The sequence below is a fragment of the Ovis aries genome, chromosome Y, assembly GCF_016772045.2.
Source record: "Ovis aries strain OAR_USU_Benz2616 breed Rambouillet chromosome Y, ARS-UI_Ramb_v3.0, whole genome shotgun sequence".
Lineage (NCBI taxonomy): Eukaryota > Metazoa > Chordata > Mammalia > Artiodactyla > Bovidae > Ovis > Ovis aries.
The window spans coordinates 13,507,519-13,516,355 of NC_082741.1; the positions used below are offsets into that span (position 1 = coordinate 13,507,519).

General features: G+C 53.7%; 2 pseudogenes; both read left to right on the plus strand.

Annotated features, from left to right (window-relative positions):
• Positions 1 to 755: 755 nt before the first annotated feature.
• On the plus strand, positions 756 to 7,117 carry LOC132658919 (testis-specific Y-encoded protein 1-like; annotated as a pseudogene).
• A 103-nt stretch (positions 7,118 to 7,220) lies between these two features.
• LOC132659075 (testis-specific Y-encoded protein 1-like) lies at positions 7,221 to 8,598 on the plus strand (annotated as a pseudogene).
• Positions 8,599 to 8,837: the final 239 nt, after the last annotated feature.

Genomic DNA, 8,837 nt, shown 5'->3' on the forward strand with positions numbered 1-8,837 from the left:
CAGGAGGAGAAGGGCTTGCCTTCACTCCAAGGATAAGCTTCTCCTGTAAGTGCTGGTGTTCATACAGTGGGAAACGGCAACGGCACCACTTAAAGAGATGGAGACACACAGACACCAGCCCTGGCACACACAAGGAAGGATTGCTCCAAACAGTGCTATGCCAAAGCAGAGACAAAGAGACAAAGAGAGAGCTCTGTACCCTAAGGTCCTGGTGTCCCTGAACAACAGAGATCAACGTGGCAAACGGTGGGGTTTTTCCCTACTCCCCTAGCATCCGGCCAGCAACAGTCTGTCAGTCCCATGGAGAAAAGTATCCAGCCACTTGGCACCCCTGTGTATCCTTTGGATACTCAGGGAGAGCTCCCAGTTATTGAAGGTCCTGTGGGACACAGGAGTGTGCTGTTTGGATTGTGGGTCAGGAATCCATGGTTGGAATTTCCAGATCCAGATCAATGACAGCACCTGAGGTAGCAGCAGATGCAAAACCTGCTAGTTCTATGGAACAGAATCTGGCCATGTAGTGGAGCTGGATCCCAGAAACCACGGAAGATGACATCCAGTCTAGGGGCGTGTCCATAGTGTGCTGTCCTCTACCCTCTCGGCTGTTGGTCTAGATTTGGGTCAGCTGCCTGTGCGTGGCTCACAGCCTAGGGCCCCTCCTGTTTGGCTGATGTCCCAGGGCCCGTTTACCCTGTCCTGGGCTGCCACCACCCGTTTCTATAGTCTCAGGCCACCCAACACACACACCAGCCATAGCCTCTGAACCATGCCCCACACTCCCCACACGAAAAACGATAGTGGGCCCCACAGGATTATGCACCCTGGGGCACCGTTGCTCACCACTCGCTGTGGTGCTACTATGTCCTGTCCCTTAGCATCTGACCCAGGCTGGGGTCATGGCCAGAGCCAAGAGGAGTGTGAGAGGCAGTCAGAGGAATGCGGGAGCGTCCTGAGACCCCGGACCTTCTTAGTGGTGAGCCTGGGTGCTCAGGGGGATGGGGCCCCGTGGCCTGTCCTGGTGACGCTGTGCGTGGCTGGGAAGTTGCAGCCACCAGCGGTCACACCAGGCGAAGATGCCACCCTCTTCAGAGTGGAGGCAGGAGAGGACGGCAAGGCCCAGGCGGATAGAGACATGGTAAGGATCAGGCGGGTGTACCAGCTGCTTGCAGAGGACATCATTTTGGATGTGGAGGTTGTGCCAGATGAGGAGCAGCAACAGGGGTCCTCCCTGGAGCTGGAGGAGAAGACGGTGGAGGAGCAGTGCCAGGAAAGGCCTGGAGGCCCGAGTGAGCTCCCGGCACTAGATGTGCTGCAGGCACTGGTGACCCTGCAAGTGGAACTGAGCTCTGAGCCTGAGAAAACCTGCAGGGCCTACGTTTGGTTCATGTGCAAGAGCCAGGAGAGGAGGAAGCGTGACTTGGCTCAGGGGAGCACCATCATCCAGGGCATCCCTGGCTTCTGGGCCAAAGTGGTATCCTTTCTGCTACTCCTAGGGGTCTGCTGCTCAGGAGGAGGGGGAGGTGCAGAGGCAAGGGCACAAGATGGGTGCTGGTGGACCCTGAAGAAAGTGTGGTACTGGGGCAAGCTCCAAAGGCACAGGTGAGTAGAGTCCGGGCAGGGCCACACCTGTAAGGGTCGCAGCCATGACTTTGTGTGTCTACCTCAGGTCTCCATCTGAGAAGGAATAGCCTCTAAGTCAGAAATGACCAGAGACAGTACACCAGAGCAGCCTTAGCTGATAGTTATTGTAAAGGTGAATGATTCCAAAAATAATTGAGATATGCGAGTCACACACACACACACACACACACACACACACACACACACATACACAAACCCATACAACATATGTACACATATGCTAGCCAACACCAACCCCTTTGCTTTCAGACACGGTTTGTCACAATGACTGTAAGTCCTACCATGTAAGCAGTGACATGCCACTACCCAGCATACACATGTCTGGGAAATAATAGCTATCAGAAACAGCCCCTGCTTGGGGAATGCAGACCATCTCAGATGCAGAACACCACCAGGAACACAGAGCCATGAGCTTGTCTGATGGTATGGCAGGGCCTGAGCTCATCAGTAGTGGCTGGGTAAGCAGAAGTGCCCAGCATCCTCGAAGATACCTGTTCCCGTGTCCTTCTTCCACCCCAGACTAGGGCTGATGCTCCTGGCTCTTCTTGGCCCAGCATGTGGCATAAATGGCTCCTTAACCTCAAGCAGATTATGAACCACCCTCAAGTTTCTGTCATGATCAGCGACCAAGATAAAGACTTTCTCAGCTACATGATCGACTTGAATGTCAGTGAGGGAGACTGAGCACAGGTGGGTATGGGATTTGGTGCGGTGTGGGAACATCATGTTATCCATGTTCCTACACTGTGAGTTTGGAGAGGCTTCGTGGATGCTGTTAATGCCTGCCTGGGAGGCAAGCTGAGGACCCTAGAAGCTTGCACCTTTTCCCTCCTCCCTACCCTTGCAGGTTCAGGTGCAAGCCATCCACGGTCATGCAGCAAGCTGATCTTTTCCTTTCGGGACCACCTCTATTTCCTGAAAACAGTGATCATTAAGGAGTATTACCTTGACATCACTGGTAAAACGTGAGTCCGGGAATGATGATTGTGGGTGTGCAGGGGTGTGGATGATCCACCTATGGGATCCACACCCATCTCCCCTCTCTTCCCGCAGGGTATAGGGCACACCGTTCCACTCCAGTCCGTTGGTTCTGGGACTTCGAACAGGGAGCACCAGCTGCAGGCTGGACACCAGGAGCCTTCACTTTCTCAACTGGTTGTCAGGCCACAACTGCCCAGAATCAAACAGGATCGCTGAGGTGGTATTGTTTTTGTCCTGCATATAGTTAATGACTGTTATTGGAGTTCTTGGCTGCTCGTGTGAGGGTTCAGATCCTGGTCAGCCCAGGGCTGACCTTGCTCAGCAGCAAAGTGTTGCCAGCAGATGATCAACAAAGACGAGTGGGATGATCCCCTGAAGGACTACCCCAGGGGGGAAGATTCTTCCATGACAGAAACACATGTGGTGAAGGGGTCTGGAGGTGGGCCATGAAGGGACAGCTGTGTACCAGCCAGGACACTGTCCTTTCCAAAATGGGGATGCTCAGTCTCATGCAAGCTGGCTGTGGAGCCTGAATTTGGGCCATGCATGTAGCAGGTGGCCTGCTGAGACTGGGGGCTTAGGGATTCGGTGTGTCTGTGACTGAAGCAAGTCCCCTCAAATCAGCTGTGGTTGCGGAGTGAGAGTCCTAGGTGATACTACTAGAGGCAGGGTGAACTAAGTTTCTTTGTCAGAATCATCCTTCCATGGGTCCTGCCATCCCCTGGCCTCCTGTTGCTCACTGAGTTTGAGATTGCCTGCGCCTTACACTCCCACCCCTTACCCTGGGAAGGCCTATCATTGCAAGGGCATCTTCTCCGGGGTCCCAGTGCACCTGTGTGCTTACTTTGGGATCTTCTGTGAATTTCCACACCCACCGCTCGGTGGCTGAGCACAACCACACATGCTGCATTGGAAGCGGCTTCAGGCTAACTTGGGAAAATATGGAAGAGCTCGGGGAGGAGGTGGACAGGAAGCCACAAGGACAGGACATGGTGCCTACTGACTCCATCTCCGACATTGCAGCGACCAACCACCCTTAGACTGGGGACGCCTCGTGCTTCCTCTTACGGTTGCTCAGCACCTGCTCTCCTGTCGCCTTCATATCTACATCTTCCTTGGGCCAGACAAATGCACACACACACACACACACACACACACACACACACACAGAGCCGACACCAACACATGCGTGTATACAAATGCATGCTCAGCATGGGGACACAAACACAAACAGGGAACACAGGCTCCTGAAATACCTTTGTTTCCTGTTTGGGTTTGTGTCCCCATGCTGAGCATGGGTGTGTATACACACATGTGCTTGTTGGATGTGTTTGTGTGTGTGTGTGCATGTGTGTGTGTGTGTGTGTGTGTGTCCAGCCTAGAGCAGACGCAGAGATGAAGACCAAATACAAAAACACACTCACCATTTCTACCTTGCTATTGTGTTTGTTTGGACCAGGAAGAGGGGTTACATGGTCTGAGGATTCACCCAGGACAAATCAGATGGGCTGGGACTTTGAAACCACTGGCTATGGAGCCCTCAGTCTGTGGGCACATGGGCCGTTCTGTGGAAATGTGAACGTGGCTACGGCAGGATTGGGATGGTGAGGAGACTAAGGTCCTGCAGAGAAGGGCAGAAACCCAAAGGAGAATGAGGCACAGATTGTCTGCTGCACTGGAGTCTTGTTCCACACACGTGAGGAGAACCAGGAATGTCCTGGGCCTGTGCTGCCCAGGATCAGCCCATCAGCCAGCACACTCTTTCCATGAGGGTGGCACACACTCACATTATGTGACGCACAACACAAGATGAGCTACGGTAGGCTGTCCATGAAAAACCACAGGCATCCTTGGAGAGACAGGGTGTGAATGTGGCATGCCTCCAGGCACTTCCAGCCTCCCTGGCAGTGCAGATAGGCAAAGAAAGTGCAGGTGTCCGTATGTGGCTCTATGCCAAGATGTGCCTGTGAGGGAGGGAACAGGGAGGAAGCAAGAATGGTGGGCTTATTGCATGTCCCAAGGGACCTCTGGAGAGTGGGAGACAGGGAAGCCACTGGGGTCAATTTGAAGCCTGCTGGTTTTCAGGGCCAGGGTCTAGGCAATAGCTGTCCTGCCAAAGATGACCAACCCATGGCTCATGCTGAAAGCCCTGACATGAATTCCTTCTTTCCTGTGGGTTCATGCCACTGGCTGTGGGTCTAGACGGGCAAAGGAGCACGGCTGCACCTGAGGGAGGATTCTGGCAGTCTTGCTGGAACAGATTCTCTGATTTTGTCATAGTGGTTCTGCCCCAGGTGACACTCAGATGGACCCTGCCTTCCCAGTGACTGTCTTAGATGTCTTTGGGCCCAACCAAGGACAGGCTTCATTGGCACTTCAGCTCTGTGGGCAAGCAGGTATAGCTGATTGTATGAAGACCTACCTGGCCCTAATGAGAGCAACTGAAAGGGAGTCTTGGCATTTAGTAAATCAGTGAGGCATGGGTGGTTCAAGCACTCTTGGAGCTGTCACAGAGTTAGAAGTGCAACCTGACATGATTGATGAGCAAGTGAAAGAAAACAGCCAGGACAAAGAAAGTCAGGTGCTTACCAAAATTCATGTTCCTGGGGAAGAAAGCTTGTACTTCTGCATATGTGCAAGTTTCCTCTCAGGGACGTTAGTGTGTTCACACATGTGCATGCAGATGCCCCTGCCAGTACGTTTATGAGTATGAGCTGTCAGAACTGACCTAACCAGGTGATGGAAGTTGAATAGCAAAAACATGAAAGCCATAGGAAAAGGTACGTAGACTCTAGCTAGCAGAAGCACTGAAGCCAGGGTACTTACTGATCCCCGTTAACTCACTGAGTGAGCAAGTCCTGAGTGGAATCACAGTGGTACAGGAAGGATGCCTGGCAGAAAGGAGAGGCCGGAAGAAAGTGCCTGGGGGCGACCAGTGAGAGTGCAGAAGATCTGAGACACAGAACAGGCTGCAATCCCAGACACAGAAGCCATGGTGGGTGACCCCACAGCCCCTCGAACACCCGGATACAAGGGCCTTTCCATCCTTCCCAAGTGCCAGGCATACTTTCCCTGACCTTACCATGAGCATGAGCAACCCTTGCCTTTTTCGTGTGGTTTCAGTGATGGACCAGAACTACAGCATAAGCAACTGCTACCTGCAGTCTTCCAGTCTGAATCATCACTCTTTGTACTCTTTGCAGAACACATATATTGGGTATCAGGACTATAGGACGGATGGCTTAGGTTGATCCTCTTGCTGCTCCCAGCCCCACAGGCTTGGGTGACCGGGCAGGCTTGAATGTGTTCTCACATGGAGAACAGAACCACTTTGAAAGGGCCTCGATAGGGTAAATTGGCAGCCGTGCATGTTTCTGGCACCAGTGGGTCATGGAACTTAATGGGGAGCTGTCCTTACCATCTCCTTGGCAGGTATTCAAATAATGTTCAGGGAGTTCCCTCAGGCCCCAGGGCATGCCCCATTTCTCCATCTGTGCAAAGTGTGGCCAAGCCACCTGAGGCCTTTGCAGCATTCACGTCTGTGCAGCGAGGGAGGGAGGGTCGCACCGCACCTTCTGCAGTTCAGCAGTGACCTCCCACTGTTGACTTTCAAGTTTGAGAATCCACTCTCCGAATGTGTGGACTGACAAAGTCTGATCTCCCATGGGTGCAACTCACTAAGGAGGGGAAGGGCTTGCCTTCTCATATAAACTTCTCGTATGAGCACTGGTGTCCACAGAGTGGCCAACAGCAAGAGCACCACTTAGAGAGGTGGAGACAAACAGACACCAGCCCTTGGTACACACATAGAAGGTTTGCCCAAAACAGTGCTATGCCGGAAGCAGAGATGAAGAGACACAGAGCGAGCTCTGTACCCTAAGGCTCTGGTGTCCCTGAACCGTGGAGATCAACTGTAGCCAACAGTGGGGTTTTTCCCTTCTCCCCTAGCATCCGGACAACAACAGGTTCTCTGTCCCATGGAGAAAATTATCCGGCCACGTGGAGCCCCTGTTTATCCTTTGGATACTCAGAGAGAGTTCTCAGTTATTGAGGGTCCTGAGGGACACAGGAGTGTGCTGTTCAGACTGCAAAGCAGGAACCCATCATTGGAATTTCCAGAACCTGGTCAAGGACAGTCCCTGGGGTATCAGCAGATGCAAAACCCATTACCTCTCTGGAGCAGTATATGGTGTGCCGACGAACAGGAACCGTGGAAGATGCCCTACGTTTGAGGGGCGTGTCCACAAGGGTGCCACCCACCACGCTCTCGGCCATTGGACTAGATTTGAGCCAGCAGCCTGTGCGTGGCTCACAGCCTAGGGATCCGCCTATTCGGCTGATTTCCCCAGGGCCTGTTCACCCTGTCCCGCGCTGTCTGCCACCCCTTTCTTCAGCCTCAGGCCACCGGACAAACACCGGCCCCCGCTTCCCTACCATCCCCGTCACTTCCCGCCGCCAAAGGGCTAGAGGGTCCCACAGGATTCCTGAAGCCTAGGCCGCATTTGCACACCACTTGTTCTGCTATTATGTCCCGTCGCTTCGCATCTGCCCCAGCCTGGGGTCACGACCAGGGCCAAGAGGCGTGTGAAAGGCCGTCAGAGGAATGCAGGAGCATCCTGGGACTCCAGACCTTCCTAGTTGCGAGCCCCGGTTTCAGGGCGCTGGGGTTGGCAGCCTGCCATCCTGAGGCTTTGTGAGGCTGGGACCTTGCAGCCACTAGTTGTCATGCCAGGCAAAGGAGCCACCCTATGCAGGGTGGAGGCGGTGGACGATGGTGAACCCCTGGTGGACGGAGACTTGGTTGGGATTAGGTGGTTGTTCCAGCTGCTTGCAGAAGACGTCATGGAGGAGGTGGAGGTTGTAGCAGATGAGGAGCAGCAGTAGGGTTCTCCCAGGAGCTGAAAAGACGATAGGGGAGCAGGGCCAGGAAATGCCCAGGAGCACTACTGAGCTTCCAGGGCAAGATGCCTGCAGGCACTGGCTGCCCTGCTGGTGGAACTGAGCTCTGCGCATAAGAAAAACTGCAGGGCCTACTTCCAGTTCACGTGCAAGAACCATCAGAGGAGGAAGTTTGACTTGGCTTGGAGGACCGTCATCATCTGGGACATCCCTTGCTTCTGGGCCATAGCTGTATCCTTTCTGCTGCTCTTTGAAGTCTGCTGCTCAGGAAGAGGAGGCGGCGCAGGAACCTTTTCCCTCCTCCCTATCCTGACAGGTGCTGTTGCGGAGCCATCCATCGTCCCATTGCAAGTTGATATTTTCCTTTCAGGACCCCCCTACTTCTTGAACACAGTGACCACTAAGTAGAATTACTTTGGCATCACTTGTGAAACGTGGCTGCTGGGGTGATGAGTGTGGGTGTGCAAGGTTGTGGACTGTCCACCTGGGGGATCCACACCCATCTCCCCTGTCTCTCTGTAGGGTACAGGGCACGTTGTTCCACTCCTGTCCACTGGTTCTGGAACTTTGAACGGGGAGCATCCAGCCGCAGCATGGACACCAGGAGCCTTAACTTTCTCGGCTGGTTGTCAGGTCACAACTGCTCAGAACTGAACAGGATTGCTGAGGTGTGGTTGCTTTGGGCCTGAACAGTTAGCAATTCACTTTGAGATTCTTGTCTGCTGGCTCACCTTGCTCGTACCGCTAGCAGATTGTCGGCCAAGATGTGTGGGACGATCCCCTGAAGTAGTACCCTGGGCAGGAAGGTTCTTCCATGAGAGTAACTGACAGAAACATGTGTGGAGATGGGGTCTGAAGGTGGGCCCTGAAGGGACACTCGTGTGATACTACAGGGACACTGTCCTTTCCCAAATGGGGATGCTCAGACTCATGGAAGCTGGCTGTGGAGCCTGAATTTGGGCCGGGCATGTAGCAGGTGACTTCCTGAGACTGTCTATTTGGGGACTTAGTGCGTCTGTGAGTGAAGCAAGTCTCCATCAAATCAGCTGTGGTGGCAGCACCAGAGTCCAGGTGATACTACCAGAGGCAGTGTGTATTAAGTATCTTTGTCAGAATCATCCTTTGTGGGTCCTTTCATCCCCTGGCCTCCTGCTGCTCACTGAGTTTGAGATTGCCTGGGCACTTCACTCCTGCCCCTTACCCTGGGAAGGCCTATCATTGAAAAGGTGTCCTCTCCGGGTTCCCAGTGCACCTGTGTGCTGACTTTGGGATCTTCTGTGTGTAAGGTCGGACCCCGGGGGCCATGATGGGCCACC